Source organism: Citrus sinensis, chromosome 1 (assembly GCF_022201045.2).
Source record: "Citrus sinensis cultivar Valencia sweet orange chromosome 1, DVS_A1.0, whole genome shotgun sequence".
NCBI lineage: Eukaryota > Viridiplantae > Streptophyta > Magnoliopsida > Sapindales > Rutaceae > Citrus > Citrus sinensis.
The window spans coordinates 18628340-18648831 of NC_068556.1; the positions used below are offsets into that span (position 1 = coordinate 18628340).

Consider the following 20492-nt stretch of genomic DNA (forward strand, 5'->3'; position numbering starts at 1 on the left):
CAGACTTGGTTTCTGACATACAGGTACTCATGGAGAAACTTGTGGAAGGATTGCTGGCAGTTTATCACCAAAGGCAAGTGATTAAATTTGAATAGAATTTTCAATTTCCGACCAGTTTTCTTAGGAGAAACTGACATTTGTGTATGTCGCTGTAACAGAAGCAAATAAGTGTCTTTGTGGAAGACGAGGTTGAAACGCCTGAATTTCCTGATGAGGTTGGTTTTATCTTCTCGCCAAGGAAGGCATCAACATGTACCTCAGATGAAGAAGCAATCTCTGCTAATTAGGTATTATATCTAATAAGGTTTAGGATTAGCTATTATGTGTTGACTGCGTCTCTGTAGCTATCTGCGTCTATCTTTTCATGGATGCGCTGCTTCCAAGTAAATTTTTGTCCTTGTTACTTGACACAAGAATTATTTACGAGTTTCTTTTTATTTAAAAGGCCAATACACTCCTAGAATTTTCACGCACTCCTGGCATTAAGACATTCCACAAAGATGGATTTCATGATTTTGGAAGTGCAAGGCTAGATGGGGAGAGCACGTGGTCTGTAGTAAGTAAAGAAGCTAAGGCACTTGTCCACTTAAATGAAAATGCTTTATGCTCATCATCATCACAGCCCACCTGCAAAGCAAACAAATCTGGTAAAGGTACTCTATGATTCTTTAATGGTGTCTTTATAATGTTTTTCCTTTATAGTTTCTGTACATTTCTATCTAAAAAATTGTCGTGCCACTTGTTAAACCAATAAACCTAGTTAAATATAGTAGTTTGCTGACATTTGAATTGTCTCTAAATATATATAATGTTTTAGTTCTTTAATGTTTGTATGTAAGTTGTATATCTCAATGTAATCCATGCCAGATGCTCAAAAAAGCCGTAGTCCCAAACTAATTGCTGTCAGCTGCAAGAATGTCTACATATGGAAGTTGGATTTCACCTTCTGAGTTGGAGCTTATTCTCAAAAAATTGCTAAAATAAAAGCTAAAGTGAAAAATGAATAAGACACAAAACAGTTAATGTACTTTGAGCTATGTGATGCTCTGTTGTTCACACATATGTGCTCCACCATTCGAAATAATTGAGTTTACTTATAAATAGTGTATGAATATTTTTTCTTTTGAACAAAATAGATTTATTTATATTAACCATTGTTTCTCTAATGGTTGGGAATTGGCAGCTAATTTTTTCTCCCTTTTCCATGTATGCAGATTTGCTCAATGTATTTGAAGTGTTTATTCCTCAACATCACTTTATCATAACCCATATAGTCTATTGAATGGAGAAGCTGCTGGTGTGATAACGCAATTATACTACTCATATTCAAAGAGTGAAAGACAGTCATCATTCTCAATTTAGCTTCTAGATTTATTAAATTTAGCCACAAGTAGTAGGCATTTGATTGGATGGTAGAAATTTTTATGTATTGAATTTGGATTATTTAGTTATGAGAGTAGGATATCTCATATTTTGGCTATTGAAGTTGAATTTGTAATATATACTAATAATATTTAAATGTGAAATAAAAGATTTTGTAATATAAATCAATTTCTTTTTGTTATTTTGTGGTGCTTTTAATTCTACAAATAAATCAATAGGCAATGATCCAATTCAATTTTTTATTTTTTTAAAAATAAATTAACTAGTGATACTGTTGTGCAAATTTTAATGTACTCGCAAGCGCACGAATCTATTGTAGTATAGATCTATGATGACGAGTGTCGATCCCACGAGGAGGTGGATTTTAATTGTGTAGAATTAATTTTGTAAATGGGTGATTGGATTTATGGTGGAAATGATTTGGAATATGCTAAAACTTAAATTAAAATGGCGAGGATAAATTCTAAAATTGGTATTGAAATGGCGAGAATAAATTGACGAGAATTAGATTGAAATGACGTACTTGGGTATCTGGATCCGTATCAACATGCATCATGGGCTAAATAATCCGTATTAATGACAATTAAATCATGAGGGGGGAATCCACACCTCATGAACCACGCTCTAATCAATATGGTGCTAAGGGCTTATCGTGCCAAATAATAATAACCTTGTACTAGAGGGCCGGTGAAACCAAGGCGGTACTAGACAAGATTAGTATTATTTGTCGACGAGAAGTCAAAACATCCACAAAAACTAGAGGGGAAGAGAAAATAAATTTACCAAATAAAGCCCATGACACATGTTGAGACTTCACCTTCAACCCAAGCTTGAAAGAAAATTAGCCACTCATAGTTGAACTAGGGGCAAAATGGGAATTTATTAAAATACGAAGAAAATACAAGATGGAGAGGGAATTACAGAAAATGGATCCCAAAAATGGATTCAGAGATATCAAATTAGGGGGGGAGGCCCCCTTTTTATAGATACATGGAGTAAATCATGGCCATCGGATTAAAAACAGTTTGGACGCTCAGGATTGCGCCACGTCATCAGTCAACAGTCCACGGTTTGATCACGCGGATGAACAGTAACACGGTTTGACTCGGATGAACAGTAACGTGGTTTGACTCGGATGAACAGTAACGCGGTTTGGTTGAAAATAATCCTGTGTGATGCATGTACCGTACGCGAGATTTTTCATCCACTGATATGCTGCCACGTCACCATCAACAGTACATAAGAATTTTAGCCCAACAGGATCGTGACACCTCATCAGTCAATGCCACATCATCGGTCAATGCCACGTCATCAATCCGTCTATGTGAACAGTGTTGTGAACAGTAACGTAGTTAGTACCGTACACGTGAATAGTACCGTACATATGAATAGTGCCATTTTTCCTTTTATGCTCCTCCTAAGGTTTTCGACTGTCCTGAGTTCAAAAGTGATGTCCGTTTTGCCGTCTGATCTCTCCTTTATTGTGAAATGACTATAATGCCCCTAAAATACATAAAATACTTAATTAAAATAAAACACATGTAATTAAATCACAAGAAGGTTAAATACATAAAAGTAAGGGTTGTTAGTAAGACTTGAAATGTAAAATGACGGTTTTCTCCTTTATAAATATGCATTTTCTAACACTCAACACACCCTCCAACCAGCTTATTGCTAGTCCCTAGCAAATAAAGCGAAAACAAAATTCAAATTCAAAATATTATTTTTTTTTTAATAGAAACATTCGCATTTATTCCGTCAGATTAATGATAGCAATCAAATAAAAGTATAAGCATTATCTCCAGTCTAAAGCAACATCACACCCACATCAACCATCCACATGAATCAGCCCAGCAGACTTTGTCATAGCTACTTTCAAGAATGACATGTCAAACCCCAAAATCTCACTGGAAGTAGTGACACTCTCACAAAGAAATTAAAACCAATAAAAATAGTCACTCCAATGAATGGTAATTGAGAGAGAAAATAATAAAGAAGTGATATCACATGCTCTCACCAAGATGAAATAAATATGCCCTCAGCTTAGAAATAATACGATCTCAAGTCAAACAAAAATGCTAGTCAACCCAATTTATTTATCTCTTTTTTTTATTATGCATCACGACATCTTTTTAGCCCATATAACTAGCTTCTACTTCAAACTATAGTTCCCTAAAATCAAGAAGGACTTTTATTAGGACGTAACGTAGGTTAGGGACATTGCTAACAAAGAAGGAAAATAAGGAAAACAAAGTGTATGTTTGAGAAAAATGCAGAGAATTTTTTTTTTTTTTTGGAAGTTGCAAGGTGGATTTCACCTATTATTTTTATTTTTTTTTCTTTTGAAACAACAACTTTTGTTTTGTTTGTTTTTTTTTTTTTTGCATAACTTTACTGAACAACATAATTATTTACATTTTCTCAAACATATATATGTGATGGAACTTATAAGACATTGGGTAATACTCCAAATCGGAGTGGGTCAAGATGATAAGTTGACAAAGAAAAAGGTTTTTATTTTTTTTTAAAGGCTCAAAAGGGTTAACTATGGATATTTGATAAAAGGGATGGCTAGAAAGGCTCAAACGGATCAAAGATGGCCTTTCCATCGTCTTTTAGGGCTCTAAATAATCTTTCATATCTACTAGTTAGATGGGCCTCCAAATGTAGCAACACACTCTTTTTTCTTTTTTTTTTCTTTTTTTTTATTTTATAATTTTTTTTAAGGGTTAACTCAAAAGTAATTTAGAGATCGTGTGTAAAATAATAAACTGCTAAGCTGTATAAAGAGTGGGCAAAAGGGTTATTCTCCAAGAAAAATAATAGGCTCAAAAACTCACTTGGTACTTATTATGACATGTTCATTCCTTCAAGCAACTCACATTTGTCTCCGACATCAACATGTAAAGTAGCAAACATAGCGTAACATCACTTAAGACCAAAGATAATACAAATACAAAAATTTGAAATTAATCATGTCATCCAATGTTAAAACCTACCCCCCAACCTATTCTAAACATGAAAGGAAAATATGCATGCACAAATGTGAAAATGATGCATAAAAACTAATTAGAAAAGTTACACGTAAAATGATAGAAAACGAAAATGATTATTTTTTTTTAAAAGAAGATGCGTTTCTAGAGGAACTACACTCCATATTCAGCCATCTTCGACTCAAAAGTTGGAAAATGTATATTTATAGAGGAGAAATTAAAAAGAAGAAAAATAAACATAAACACATAATAAAGAAAAAAGAAAATGTCTGAATTTTTTTTTTTTTATAAACGATGAAGATGCGTTTCTAGAGTCACTACACTCCATATTCAGCCATCTTCAACACAAAAAGTTAGCAACAGTTAGTTTCTACAACAAAAAATTAGTAAAAACTTAACCAAAATTCCACAATTGTCGACTATTCCCTCCCCCCAACCAGAACGAAACATTGTCCTCAATGTTTGAAAGGAAAGAAGTAGAGTTTAGAAGACATCACCTGGGTGGTGCAACACAGAAGAAAATATTTACAGGCGGAGAGTTAAATCTAATTTGTACTTCTTACTGCTGCTACTGTTACCATCATTATTTGGACGCTCCAACACAAAGGTCCAGGGGTTTGGCTCCGGTCTATAAGCTTGTAACAGATCAAGTAGCTCATTAGCAGTGTGAGCACAAATAAAAAGTTTTTTCACATTAGCGGGAATGAAATAATTTTTTATTGCATGGTTAAGAAATGCGATAAAGCCATCATAAAAGTTATTGACATTTAACAAACCGATGGGTTTCTGGTGGATGTGGAGATGGGCCCAAGATGCTAGCGTGATAAGCGCCTCTAGTGTTGCAAGATCTCCTGGAAGGAAAATAAAAGCATCAGCATGATTAAGCATTTCAGTTATTCTTTCCTGCATACCTGAGACGACTAACTCTTCTCCAGTTGATGAGTCAGACGAACTGCCCAATGGTTTTAAGACTCTTGGGATGATGCCTAACACTTGACTTCCTCTGATAAAAGCTGCTTCTGAGACCATTTTTGATAACCCTCGATTACCTCCTCCATACACCAAGTGTAATTTTCTCGCTGCTATGCTTCGACCAAGATCTATGGCTGCCTCAACGAACTCTTTATGTTTGCCATATGTAAATCCCGAAAGCACACAAATGTTCTTGAATTGTCTATTGGGAGTAGCTGCCATTGTGATACTTCGCAAAAATAATTTGTGAGTGCTTGACAAAGAAAATCACATTTAAGAGTCTTGGTAATAGTGGGTCATAGTTGTGTATGAGGTCACATGTCCATGTCAAATAACACGTAAAGCACGTGGCTCGCGAGTCAAAAAGGAAACAGTAAAAAGGGAAAAGCAAACAGTAATAAGGAAAAAGCAAACAGTAATAAAATTATTAAAGACAATAATGCAAACAATAAGACAATAGTGAAATAAAATAACAATAAAGTAAAAGGATATTTACAGGTAGTTGCGACTGTGGCTCACATCTTCCTCTGGTTTTACGTCCAGAAACGGCTTGAACGCTCTTTATGGGTCGAGGATAGGCTTCCTATCCAGTTTTCTTATAAACTGGCAAACAGGGTCGTTTATAGTCAGATTCCCGAGACTATATCGTGCATGCGCTTTCTGGAATAATGGCCATAACTGGAGAATCGCTCCTTGCACATATCCACTAGGATGCGTTTCAAGAGACAAAATGATATCATCCAATGACTCCTTATTCAAGCCATCCCTAATGAATTGAATCTTATCTTCTCTGTTATCAGACATCATTCCTAAAGAACATGGGTTTTTATTGCAACTTATTCTGGCACACTTATGACAAGCAACAGAAATTCTTCGAGCTCGTCGTTTTCTTGCATAATTTCCTTTAGCACAACCAGGCATGTATGCAATAAATTTTGGAGGTAACTCACCTGCCGATCGTACTTTAGCTCGATTAACCAACGGATGTCAGCAGGTATGTTATTCCTCATGAGTAATCGCATGCGTTCAGACCGAGCTTTATAGATTGTAAGGAGGGCATTCTGAGGAAGTGAAGGGAATCGCTTGTGAAGTTTCGATAGAATCTCGTTTCTGTCCATACCTTCGCCTCAGAATATCAGTTATTATGGGAAACTGAAGTAACCGACTTGATTGTCACGGAGTACCGTTATCCGCCACTTCACCGGGGTAACAAACTAAAGCACACAAATAGAAAAACAAATTAAAACACACAAAGAAAATTAAAATCGTCCTCTTATTGAATTTACCTCAAGCTCCAACTGGATGTCGTAAACACTTCTCTCAATGTCTCTGAGTTGGCGTTCTAAACCCTCAACATAGGCTACTAACTCTGGTGGTTGTAGAGCCCAAATGCGTTGTGTTTTACAAAATTGAATCTGCCTTTTGAGATGAGTTTTGACACGTTGAAGTGGTTTAAGAATGTTCAGGAGGAACGGTCTAAGTATGAGACTCATGATTAAAAATGATAAGAGAAAACTTAATGGTAAAATAAACACACTTATGCAAAAACAATTTCAATTAGCAAAAGAATAATAATAAAAAGAAAGAAAGAAAAATCAAATCAACGAAAAGAAAAAAAAATCAATTCAAATTTGGTGGGTCACTCAAATTTATCTCGATGTCTTCTCCATGTGGTTGGTATTCTAGATATGGCTTTAATCTTTGACCATTAACTTTAAACGTGACACCGTTCTTTGAGTCCTTAATTTCAATTGCCCCATGTGGAAAAACAGTATGAACAATAAATGGGCCAGACCAACGAGAGCGTAACTTACCTGGGAATAGGTGCAAGCGAGAATTGAATAAAAGCACTTTCTGACCTGGAGTGAACGATTTTCTCATAATTTGCTTATCATGGAAGACTTTCATTCGTTGCTTGTAAATCTTGGCATTTTCGTATGCATCATTGCGAATTTCTTCAAGTTCTGCCAGCTGTAATCTTCTTTCTGAGCTGGCTTGCTGCATGTCAAAATTGAATTTCTTGATGGCCCAATACGCACGATGCTCGAGTTCCACAGGTAGGTGGCAAGCTTTTCCATACACTAGCCTGTAGGGTGACATCCCAATCGGGGTCTTGAAAGCCGTTCTATATGCCCATAAGGCATCATCAAGTCTTAATGACCAATCTTTTCTGTCCGGCCTTACCGTCTTTTCTAATATGTGCTTTATTTCTCGATTGGAGATCTCAACTTGGCCACTGGTTTGCGAATGATACGGGGTCGCCACTTTGTGTGTGATTGAATACTTTGTCAAAAGAGCTTTGAATGCTTTGTTACAAAAGTGGGCACCACCATCACTGATTATTGCTCGAGGGAATCCAAAGCGCGAGACAATGTTGCTTTTCAAAAATCCTATCACCTCCTTGTGATCATTGGTCCTACATGGAATTGCTTCTACCCATTTTGATACGTAGTCAACAGCAACCAATATGTATTGATGGCCAAAAGAAGGGGGAAAGGGTCCTATGAAGTCGATACCCCATACGTAAAAAATCTCAACCACTAAAATTGAATTTAGTGGCATCATATTCCTTCGCGTAATGCTCCCCATTCGTTGACACCTATCACATGAAGAACAGAAAGTGTAAGCGTCTCGAAATATAGTTGGCCAATAGAAACCACATTGTAAAACTTTAGTCGCTGTTTTCTTAGCACTGAAATGGCCTCCACAAGCTTGTTCATGGCAGAATGAAAGGATATTTTGAATTTCACTTTCTGGGACACATCGTCTAACAATTTGGTCTGCACAATACTTGAACAAATACGGGTCATCCCAAAAGAAATTCTTTATTTCTGCAAAGAATTTAGCCTTGTCTTGCTTGGTCCAATGCTCTGGAAGTTTACCTGTAACAAGATAATTAACTATATCAGCATACCAAGGTAATACTTCCACATTCATTAATTGTTCATCTGGAAATGACTCATTCAATATTAATGGCTCTGTAATTGTGTCAAAATGGAGACGAGAGAGGTGGTCCGCCACAACATTTTCCGTCCCTTTCTTATCTTTGAATTCCAAGTCAAACTCCTGCAAAAGTAACACCCAACGAATTAGTCTGACTTTTGCATCTTTCTTTGTGAGAAGATATTTAAGAGCAGCATGATCTGTGAACACGATTATTTTACAACCAATGAGATAAGATCGAAATTTCTCTAATGCAAATACTACTGCTAGTATTTCTTTTTCAGTAGTTGAATAGTTCAACTGTGCATCATTTAATGTCATACTAGCATAATAAATAACATGGGGAATTCGATCAACTCTTTGTCCTAATACTGCTCCTACTGCATAATTAGATGCATCACACATTAGCTCAAATGGTAAACTCCAGTTTGGGACCTGAATGATGGGTGATGATGTCAACAATTGTTTTAATTTTTCAAACGCCATAAGACATGAATCATTAAAGATAAAAGGTACATCCTTAGCAAGTAAATTACATAAGGGTCTAGAAACTTTGCTAAAATCTTTAATGAAACGTCTATAGAAACCAGCATGCCCAAGGAAAGATCTTACTTCTCTGACTGTTTTAGGTGGAGGAAGATTAGAAATGAGATCCACCTTGGCTTTGTCAACCTCAATACCTTTGCTCGAAATGATGTGACCGAGAACAATACCTTGTTTTACCATAAAATGACATTTCTCCCAATTTAAGACCAAGTTCTTCTCGATACATCTCTGCAGAACTAGTGTTAGATAATGTAAACATTGATCAAACGAATCACCAAAGACAGAAAAGTCATCCATAAAGACTTCAAGGAATCGTTCAACCATATCAGAAAAAATGCTTAACATGCATCGTTGAAATGTAGCAGGTGCATTACATAATCCAAATGGCATTCTCCTATATGCAAATGTGCCAAAAGGGCAAGTGAAAGTAGTTTTCTCCTGATCTTTTGGTGCTATGGGAATCTGATTATATCCTGAGTAGCCATCTAGAAAGCAATAAAATTCATGGCCTGCTAATCTATCAAGCATTTGATCAATAAATGGTAAAGGAAAATGGTCTTTACGTGTGACAGAATTCAACTTTCTATAATCAATGCATACACGCCATCCTGTAGTTACTCTAGTGGGTATCAATTCATTATCAGCATTGGTAACTACTGTGACTCCTGACTTTTTGGGGACAACTTGTACAGGACTAACCCATGAACTATCAGAAATGGGGTAAATGATACCAGCATCTAATAACTTAAGGACTTCTGTTCTAACAACTTCTTTCATATTAGGATTTAACCGACGTTGCATTTCCCTAGTAATTTTAGCATTTTCATCAAGGTGAATGTAATGCATGCAGTCTACTGGGTTTATACCTTTAATGTCTGCTATGGTCCATCCTAATGCCCCTTTGTGCTCTTTTAAAACATCTAACAACTTACCTTTTTGTTCGTCATTGAGGGATGATGAGATGATTACCGGTAGAGTACTTTCTTCTCCCAAAAATGCATATTCCAATGTGTTGGGTAATGGTTTGAGCTTGAGTTTCGGTGGTGATTCTGATGATGGGATGAGTTTCTTCTCTGATGGTGCTAGTTGTTCAACTCTTGACTTCCATTTATTAGTGTCCATGGATGGTGCTAAGTCAAGCAGGGCATTGACCTCATCGACTGATCTGTCAATATCAAAATCCAAACCAAAGTGAGTTAAACATGTTTGTAAAGGATCATCACTAAGGTTTGAAAGAAAAGTGTTATCAACTATTGTTTCAATTAAATCCACATCAACAATTCCATCATCTGCACTGTGAGGTTGTTTGGCAATGTTGAAGATGTTCAGCTACATAGTCATGTTGCCGAAGGACAACTGCATATTTCCAGTCCTACATTGAATGTGAGCATCCGCAGTTGCCAAGAAAAGTCAGCCTAGAATAATGGGGATGTGCTTCCTTGAATCCTGTATTGGTTGAGTGTCAATTACAATGAAATCAACAGGAAAATAAAACTTGTCTACCTGAATAAGCACGTCCTCCACAATACCACGAGGTATTTTTGTGGACCGATCTGCAAGCTGTAACACCACTGGAGTTGGGTGTAATTCTCCAAGTTCAAGTTTCACAAATACAGAATAAGGCAACAAATTTACACTAGCTCCTAAATCCAACAAAGCATTCTCAATTGTGTGGTTCCCTATACTACACGAGATGGTGGGGGAGCCTGGGTCTTTGCATTTTAAAGGAATTTTATGTTGGAGTATAGAACTAACGTTTTCTGTTAAAAATGCCTTCTTTTGAACATGCATATTTCTCTTTTTAGTACAAAGGTCTTTAAGAAACTTGGCATAAGATGAAACTTGTTTAATAGCATCAAGCAAAGGGATGTTAACACTTACCTGTTTGAAGATTTCGAGAATCTCACCTGTGGATTTTCCCTTTTTGCCTTTTGCTAACCTCTGAGGAAATGGAGCTTTAGGAACATATTCTCGTGGGTTGGTTTCTTCTTTTTCCTCCGGTGGTGAGTCCTCAACACTCACAGGAACAATTTGATTTTCTTTTGTCACCGGCATCTCCACTTTATTGTCGACTTCCTTTCCTTTTCGCAAGGTCATTACTGCTTTGATCTCTCCATGCTGCTGTGGTGAACTGGTACTTGCTTCATGTACTCCTTTAGGATTAGGCACTGGTTGACTTGGAAATTTGCCTTTCTCAACGGTCATTGCCAAGGTTTGAACTGAAGAAGCAAGTTGTCCCACCATCTTCTCGAGGCTTGAAACCGATTGAGCTTGTGAGTTGAAGCCTGCTCTCAACTCATTTCGTAGTCCATCAATGGTGCGGTTCTGTTGCTCAATCGTAGAGTGAGTAAGATTCTTGAGATTTTGGAATGAATCCTCCCATGGTCTGGGTTGAGAGTAGTTCTGGTTCTGATTGTATGGTCTAAATGGGGGCTGAGAGGCTTGAGGATTTTGAGAAATTTGTTGCATTGGTGGAGCTGGAGCTGCTGGTCCATTCTGTTGGAATCCTTGAGACCATGAAAAATTGGGGTGGTCTCTCCATCCAGGGTTATATGTGTTGGAGTATGGGTTGTAATTCGATGGTTTTCTCATTACACCTATGGCATTGGCTTGATCTGAGTATGAGTCATGGTCATGTGGCTCTGTTGATTTAGCAGTCGATAACGATGCTATTTGTCGAGCAAGACCTTCAACAATCTCCTTGACTTCTTTGATTCCCGAAGTTGACTCGCCAATTTGAACCTCATTTACTCCCTTAATTCTTCTAGTATTCCTCATTGATCGACTCCGTTGTTGGGAATTATCCGCTTGTCGCTGGAAGAATTCCCAAATCTCTGATGCATTTTTTGACATTAGCTCTCCTCCACTTGTTGCCATTAGCCATTCTTGCACATTTGGCAATAATCCTTCCAAAAAGTATTGGCATTGGTGCCATTTCTCGTACCCATGATGTGGACACTTCAAGAGTAGCCCATTGAATCGCTCCCACGTTTCGAAAAACTGCTCGTCATCTCTCTGGGTAAACTCCGAGATTTCCCTGCGAATAGCATTGGTTTTATGCACTGGGAAATATTTATTCAAAAATTTTGTAACCATTTGTTCCCATGATGAAATGCTATTGGCAGGCAATGTATTTAACCATGAACGAGCTCTATCCTTTAAAGAAAATGGGAATAATCTAAGTTTAACATCATCGTCTGAAAAATTCTCATATTTAAATGTTTGACAAATAGCGTGAAAATCATTCAGATGATTATATGGATCCTCATTTTCTAGGCCATAAAATGTGGGGAGACAATTTAGCACACTAGGTTTTAATTCAAAACTCCTAGCAGCTACATTTGGGTATCTTATGCATGATGTGCTCAAATTAGCTAAGGGACTAAAATAGTCCTTAAATGGCCTCTCCTGTGGTTGCAAATCCATTTTATTCTTAATTTGTTTGTGTGTGCGAAGTGTTTTTTCTAATTCAAGGTCTATAGGTTCAAGATTAGGAAATAATGACCTACGACCATGCATGCAAAACAAATAAAATAAAATAAAGATGGGAACAAAACAAATAAAAATAAAGAAGAGGGAGAAATTACGATACTAACCTGATTGCGCTATTACAATCTTTCTATAAAAATACACAAAAATAAATACGTGAAATAAATTAACTAAAAATTAAATTAATAAAATAAAGAAAAATTACAAAGAAAAAAAAAATAAATTGAAAATTAAATTACAGAATTTTAAAGAAGAGAAAAAGAAAAGAAATACTAACCTTTAAATGTAGATTCACTCTTTTTTTTCTTTTTTTTAAAATAATAATAATAAAAAAAATACAAGAAAACAAATAAAAGAAATTATTCACAAAAATTAATTCTATGAATTAAAATTACTTACCTCCCCGGCAACGGCGCCAAAAACTTGTTGTGCAAATTTTAATGTACTCGCAAGCGCACGAATCTATTGTAGTATAGATCTATGATGACGAGTGTCGATCCCACGAGGAGGTGGATTTTAATTGTGTAGAATTAATTTTGTAAATGGGTGATTGGATTTATGGTGGAAATGATTTGGAATATGCTAAAACTTAAATTAAAATGGCGAGGATAAATTCTAAAATTGGTATTGAAATGGCGAGAATAAATTGACGAGAATTAGATTGAAATGACGTACTTGGGTATCTGGATCCGTATCAACATGCATCATGGGCTAAATAATCCGTATTAATGCCAATTAAATCATGAGGGGGGAATCCACACCTCATGAACCACGCTCTAATCAATATGGTGCTAAGGGCTTATCGTGCCAAATAATAATAACCTTGTACTAGAGGGCCGGTGAAACCAAGGCGGTACTAGACAAGATTAGTATTATTTGTCGACGAGAAGTCAAAACATCCACAAAAACTAGAGGGGAAGAGAAAATAAATTTACCAAATAAAGCCCATGACACATGTTGAGACTTCACCTTCAACCCAAGCTTGAAAGAAAATTAGCCACTCATAGTTGAACTAGGGGCAAAATGGGAATTTATTAAAATACGAAGAAAATACAAGATGGAGAGGGAATTACAGAAAATGGATCCCAAAAATGGATTCAGAGATATCAAATTAGGGGGGGAGGCCCCCTTTTTATAGATACATGGAGTAAATCATGGCCATCGGATTAAAAACAGTTTGGACGCTCAGGATTGCGCCACGTCATCAGTCAACAGTCCACGGTTTGATCACGCGGATGAACAGTAACACGGTTTGACTCGGATGAACAGTAACGTGGTTTGACTCGGATGAACAGTAACGCGGTTTGGTTGAAAATAATCCTGTGTGATGCATGTACCGTACGCTAGATTTTTCATCCACTGATATGCTGCCACGTCACCATCAACAGTACATAAGAATTTTAGCCCAACAGGATCGTGACACCTCATCAGTCAATGCCACATCATCGGTCAATGCCACGTCATCGATCCGTCTATGTGAACAGTGTTGTGAACAGTAACGTAGTTAGTACCGTACACGTGAATAGTGCTCGGGCGCTTTGTTTGTGTGACGGGTCGGGCTTGGGCACTTTGTTTGTGTGATCAGTTCGGGCTCGGGCTTGATTGCCAACCCTACTGAACAAGACATAAAACTTTTAATTTAAGCTATTTGCAGGTATTTTGGTTGTTTTTATGTGAAATTTTCATTGTTGGCCTTTAATTTGTTTGAAGAAGTCAGATCTGACATTTGACTACAAGGTTCATTATATCAACTTTTTTAACTCTGCTTTTCATTTTATTCTTATTTGTTGGTTATAACTTATAATCCAAATGTTTATAGGTTATAATATAGTGGTAGCTTGGAGAGCTATCGTAAGTTTGTAACACTCTAAATTTATCATAAGTTGAATTTTTATCTATTTATTTTATAATAAGTAATAATATAACCATAAACTCTTGTACAAATTTATTTTGTACAAAATGATGTGGCATGATAAAATTGGTTGAATTGAATATCTCTTAACCCGCATAATTTATTTATAGGGTTAATTACCCATAAGTGACAGATTTTTTGACAAACTTAAAAAAAGTGAAACATTTTTTAAAAATAGGCAAGCATGTGACAATATGTTAACTTTTCCGTTAACTTTAATGGGAATAGTAAATTAATTATAAAATAACATTTTTGCCCCTAAAATTAATTATAAAATGATGTTATCGCCCCTATAATAGCTACAAAATGAAATTTCTATCCCTAATATTAGTTACAAAATATATTTTTGACCCTACTCAATTATTTTTTATTTTTTAAATAGAAAAAAATATAAAAATTACATCTAAGTACAATTAACGGGATTTTTTTGTTAAATCATAAATTTTTTTAAAAAAAGTTTCTTGTTGAATCAAACTTTGCCGTTAAAATTTATAAAAATTTTGCATGATTTAAAAAGAAAATAGCCCGTTAATTGCACTTAGATGTAATATTTTTTATAATTTTTCTATTTAAAAAATAAAAAATAATTGAGTAGGGGCAAAAATATATTTTGTAACTGGGTAATTGTTAGGGACCTCCCTTGAGGTTTGGTGTATTAACACTTATATGAAATGTATTGTTGTAATTACAGATACCTCCCCTACCGTTAGTATAAAAATACGTAGAGCGTTAGTATACAAGGATAAATATGTAAAAGCATATTTAAAATTAAAAAAAAAATTATCCGAGACCAACTTGCTTTCAAAAAAAAAAAAACACAGCCTTGACCAGCTGGTCGCGGCTCCACAAGCAGCCGGTGGTGGTTCTTTGCCACTGTATAAGTACTCTCCTCACCCTGGCAACCAACCCCATTCATAGCACGCTGCTGCTGCCCCTTTGGCCATCGCCGACGCCGCCCAACTGCCGCTGCCATCACCCTTGAGCCATCGATACCATGCAACAACCTTTGAGTCCCAAAACCCAACTGCACAGTCACTCAAAACCCTTGCTCGTGGCTTGTGATGCTAGATACCACTACTGCAAATTCTGCCGCCGATGATGGTTCATATCATCGCCGTCCATCTCCCCAACCTCAATCGCGGCAACACTTTGTTGAGGTACTTGCTTGTGTCACTTAGCCAAGCCATTGGAGCTACGACCCCATTCTTTGACACAATTTCCACTTTTCTGCTTACTTGCAAGAAAGAATTTGCCGAGGTTTACTGTGCATTGATGCCAGTTGTGTTTGTTATTGTGTTGGCTAGCAACAACGAGAGCCCTTATTTTATTTACTTGGGTTTTTGGTTTGTATTGGATCCACAGCTAGGCATGCTTTGAAATATGTTGTTCAATGAATCCTGTTAACGTCAAAGGCTGAGAAATTAAATTCTATGAATCTGTTGGTTTATATGGCACCCATGGTTGCATCGATCTTTCTTCCACTTACCCTCTACATTTGTTGGTTTATGCGGCTACTTTCAAGCATCAACAACCATTTTCATTTTGAGGCTGTTGATGAAGCTTCACTGCCAACGGAATCCTCTTTATACCCAACACACACCATCAAGCATCAACAACCATTTTATTGAAATGGGTTTTCAAAGATTTTGTTTATTGAAGTGGGTTTTCAAAGATTTTGTCCCTGCTCAAACGCAATCAAAGATTTTGTTGACATGGGTTTTCAAAGATGGTTCCAAATCGATTTTGTTGATTCTGATGTAGTTTATCATTTTTGTGAGAAGGTTATTTTAGTAATTTTAAGAGTCTACTAACGGTCAAACTAACTGATAACTAACGACAAGGGAGGTATCTGTAATTACAGTAATACATTCTATCTAGGTGTTAATACACCAAACCTCAAGGGATGTCCCTAAAAATTACCCTTTTGTAACTAATTTTAGGGATAGAAATGTCATTTTGTAGCTATTATAGGGGCAAAAATATCATTTTATAATTAATTCTAAGGGCAAAAATGTCATTTTATAATTAATTTACTATTCTCATTAAAGTTAATGAAAAAATTAATAGATTGTCACCTGCTCACCTATTTTTAAAAAATATTTCACATTTTTTAAGTTTGTCAAAAAATCTGTCATCTAGGGGTAATTAACCCTTATTTATATTATTTTATATTTTCATTCAACTAATGAATTAATATTACATCAGTTTGTACAATATAAGTTTGTATAAAAATTTATAATTGTATCATCACCCTTTTATGATTATATATGTTTATTTTATTATTATTGTTATTGTTTTAATTGCTCTAAACTCCATCTTTTTTTAAAAAAAAAAAACCTATAACTAAGCCCAGTCCATACCAATTTATAAGGTTTCTTTATTCTTTGTTAAGCTCTGTATCAAACAAAACCAACGTTCAGGTAATAATAATACTAATAAAAATAAAAATAAAAATAAGAGGGAGAAAATAATTCTTTCCTGTATAGAACTCATTTGGGATCCTAGGGTAGGTTGATTACCCACCGAGGTAAGTCAGATACCTCGAAATAACAGAGACAGAACGAAAATAAATAAATAAATAAAAAGAGAGAAGAGGAAGAAAAAGAAATGGAGGGAAAGAGAGTAATTGAGTTTTAGAGTGAATAGTTGTGCATTTAAGGGAGCTGAGAACAACAGCAAGCGTGAAATTAACATGGGCTTGGCTGGATTTTCTCATAACTCTTATTCTTTAGACCTGGTGTAGGTAAGTTTCTGTGTGTGCGTGGTTCAATTTTGGAATCTTCTTACTTTTATTAATGTTTTTTATTTCCACTTAGTTTTCTTAATTTTTTCCTTGCTGCTGCTGTAACTTGAAGCAAGTTTAGGATTGTGTTAAATTCGGGATTCTTAAATTATTGGCAGTGTAGTTGGTTAATTTTTGTCGCTGTATTACCAATAGGAAGTGGAGTTAGAGAAGAAGAGAAGTCTGTGGAGAACTAGGAGCTGTTGGTGGAGGATTGAGGTAGGTGATTATGTGCAATTGAGCGATTTTGTTTCTCAAAACCTAAAATCAAGTCGTTTTTCTTGCTCAATAATGTGATTTTTTTTTTTGGGTCCTTATAAGTTGTTCTGCTTTGATTTGATGTGTTAATGGCTTAATTGCTTCCTTTAATAATTAATGCGGTGGGTGCGTAGTTAGCCATTTAATTACATGACCATATGGCTAAAATAAACAATTGACATGTTAGAATTATCAACCGGATTGTGAGTTTTAATTGAAGACCATGTATTGAAATTACTTGAATCAGTTATGATAGTTAATTTGGGTTGATGCAATCATGAATGAGAGTTAAACTTTAACAGTGATATGAGCCAAGTTTGGAATAGCTAGTGTAGCTGAATTGTGTTTATATATCCTGCAATGATATGGTGCTTCGATTTTGGTTTAAATTTGTGGATATGTTGTTAAACTGGGGATGTGCTGAGATTCTGTTATCTATAGCTATTGTTATTCAGAAGTATCGTCGGTGTGGCTTGTTATTGTAAGGAAACTTACATTGATGCTATTGAATGAGTTAATATTTTTTATTCTTTTTATTTGAGTTGAGTTTTAAGAAGGTTGATTGGTCATGGTCAGATTCCTGTCCTGCAGTGAAGCCCGCAAAAGAAATTATGGGCAATGGCCTTTTGGAATAATGCCCCAAAAGTACGTTATGCTGGATTGACCTTGGTCAGATTTCTGCCCCAATGTGAAAGTCCGCAAAAGAAATCATGGGCAGCAGCCCGTGGGAATAATGCCCCAAAAGTACATAAGGTATTTCTTTTTAAAATTAATATTGGGTGAAAATGTTTGCTGAGGATTTACAGCTTACTGACTTGTTAGTCATAGGTGGTGCCGCGTTAGGACTAGGAGGGGCTCAAGCCCCCTTTAACTTTTCAAAATTTACAAATTTAATTTAATATTTGTCTCATTTATTAAAAAAGTTCCTGTTAAAATTTAAAAATAACCAAAATATTAAGTATTTATCTTTAACTTCCAACCCACAAAGAAATTGTCATTTTGAGATTCGTTGCACCCAAACTCTCCTCACACAAAAAAATAGAAATTATTTTATCTTATTGAGTTTATCAAAATGATTTTTCTTCAATGAATCTTATGACACTTAAAATTTAATTTGATGTTTACATTACATATGAAAACACATTGAGATCAATTATAAATGTATTGAATATATTAATGAATTTTTATTTTTGGTACTTGTTACTTGTTGACCTTTTTTAAATTACATTATTATTTAAACTTAGCCCCTGCTAAGTTAAATTTCTGGCACCGCCACTGTCAGGCATTTTTTTATTTTGTATTATTGAAAGAGTAATTTTAGGATTTCTTTACACATCTACAGAAAGTATGAGCAACACTATATTTATGTGTGTATGTTGTTTTGATCTTGTCTTATGACGTTTCTGTTGAATACCAACTTTCAAACTTAAAATGTTTTAAGAAATAATTTTTTTTTTATATTTATATAAATGGTTCATGTTAGAAATGTACCCAAGTTGTGTGAATTACTTTGGTGTTAAAAAAAAAAAAGATCATTTTTTGTGCGTAACTATCTACTGGGCATTAGCTCACCCCTTACTATTCAGGTTTGGTCAATTATTGTGAAGAAATTGAGGTCAGTGGAGGATTGATTTTGATTTGGGGCTTAACATGGAGATTACCTCTTTGAAAGTTGTGTTTTGAAATGAAGAACAGTCTTCGTGTATTTTTGTTATTGTTCTGGTTGTACTTTGACATTGCTGGCCTAGTAAACTTTGTAAGCTACCTTGTTGTAGATATTATGCTTTTTATTACATGTATTAAGAATGACTAAGCAACCCTCGGATGCGGTCCGGATTTAGACCGGGCGAGTATTTTTGCCACCCCTAAAAGAAGGGACGAAGCAGAAAAAGGAGAAGAGGAAGATGGAGATATGAAGAATATAACAAGAATGGCAAAAGCCAAAAAGAAAGTCCGTTCATAGCACTTTTTTATTTTATTTTTTAAAAATAAAATTTATCACACATACATACATACATACTGTGTACTTAATTTTTTTTTTAAATATTGATTTGCTTATTATTCATGTAAATGTTAATTCAAATATTGAAAATAAAAGTTTTAGAGTTTAAAGTATGATAATTAAAAATGAATAATGAATGTGTTATATGTATGTTCAAAACAATTATATAATATTGACTTATAATAAATTGTCCTTAATAGTAATTCATAGTATGGGTATTTTTGTAATATATATTTTTATTAAAAGTAGAGTGTGCAAAGTAATTTTTTGAGTGTAAATAGCCCCACCCTCCTGGAAATTAGAATCTACACGGATCTGAATCTGGCTTCGAGTACAAATGCACGTAAAAAACTAGATATCTCGATTTGGATAAATTGTATATTAAATTAAAACTAAATTAAAAAATATATAACTTAAATTAAAAAAAAATCTAACATAACCATAGACAAAGTCATATTCACACGAACTCTCTCTCTCTCTCTCTCTCTCATAGTTCACAAGAGTTCACCAGCAGCCACAACACATCCCTAACACCCAAGCCCTAAATCCCCTAAATCCGAATTGTAAAGACAATAATGCTTCATTGTCTGCCTTACGTCGTCTACCTAGCCTAGCACCATTTGCCTCGCTTGAGCACGATGAACGGGCAACTGTCGTCGAAGCCTTACCTGAGCCTCGCTGATCTCAAACGCTACATGTTGCCTCGCCTCACCTAAATTGAGCCATCACCTCACCTGAGCCTCTCTAACATCAGACACTGCCTCAACTCCCCTTAGGTGAATTTAAATTATATTTAAAAATTTAAAGTATATAGATCGGATATCCAAAAAATTTGCCCGCAATTTACTAGTGTAATGCCCGCATTCTGATCTATATTTTTTTTTTTATGAATCCAGATGAAAATCCAAATATTACAATTTCAATGTAGATCTGGATCCCAATGTACCGACATCAGGATCTTGATTCAAACTTTGCCATCCCTAGATATGAGTTGTTGCACTATAATCTATTCACAATATATGTCTAGGTATCGAAGTTAAATTAATTTCAAAAGAAACCAAATTAAGAAGCATACTTCTCTTAGCATGCCACACGTCATAGTTGCTACAATAATTGTTATTTTGTCCTACAGCTCCATAGAAAGAATAACAAGTGCCTTCTGGATCACTTGGTTTCTTCTCTTGTTTCTTTTGAGGTGTTGTATCTACAACT

General features: G+C 35.3%; 2 long non-coding RNA genes and 1 other non-coding gene across 3 annotated transcripts; all 3 read left to right on the top strand.

Moving 5' to 3' along the window:
• Window positions 1-161: 161 nt before the first annotated feature.
• Window positions 162-1166, top strand: LOC127902097 (uncharacterized). The gene is made up of 3 exons (XR_008054578.1): window positions 162-287; window positions 446-653; window positions 868-1166. It is a non-coding gene; the product is annotated as an uncharacterized LOC127902097 (long non-coding RNA).
• Window positions 1167-11778: 10612 nt separating this feature from the next.
• LOC127898750 (small nucleolar RNA R71) lies at window positions 11779-11882 on the top strand. Its single transcript, XR_008050597.1, has one exon. It is a non-coding gene; the product is annotated as a small nucleolar RNA R71 (small nucleolar RNA).
• A 4759-nt stretch (window positions 11883-16641) lies between these two features.
• On the top strand, window positions 16642-19293 carry LOC127901057 (uncharacterized). The gene is made up of 4 exons (XR_008053068.1): window positions 16642-16981; window positions 17177-17239; window positions 17855-18031; window positions 18865-19293. It is a non-coding gene; the product is annotated as an uncharacterized LOC127901057 (long non-coding RNA).
• The last annotated feature ends 1199 nt before the right edge of the window (window positions 19294-20492 follow it).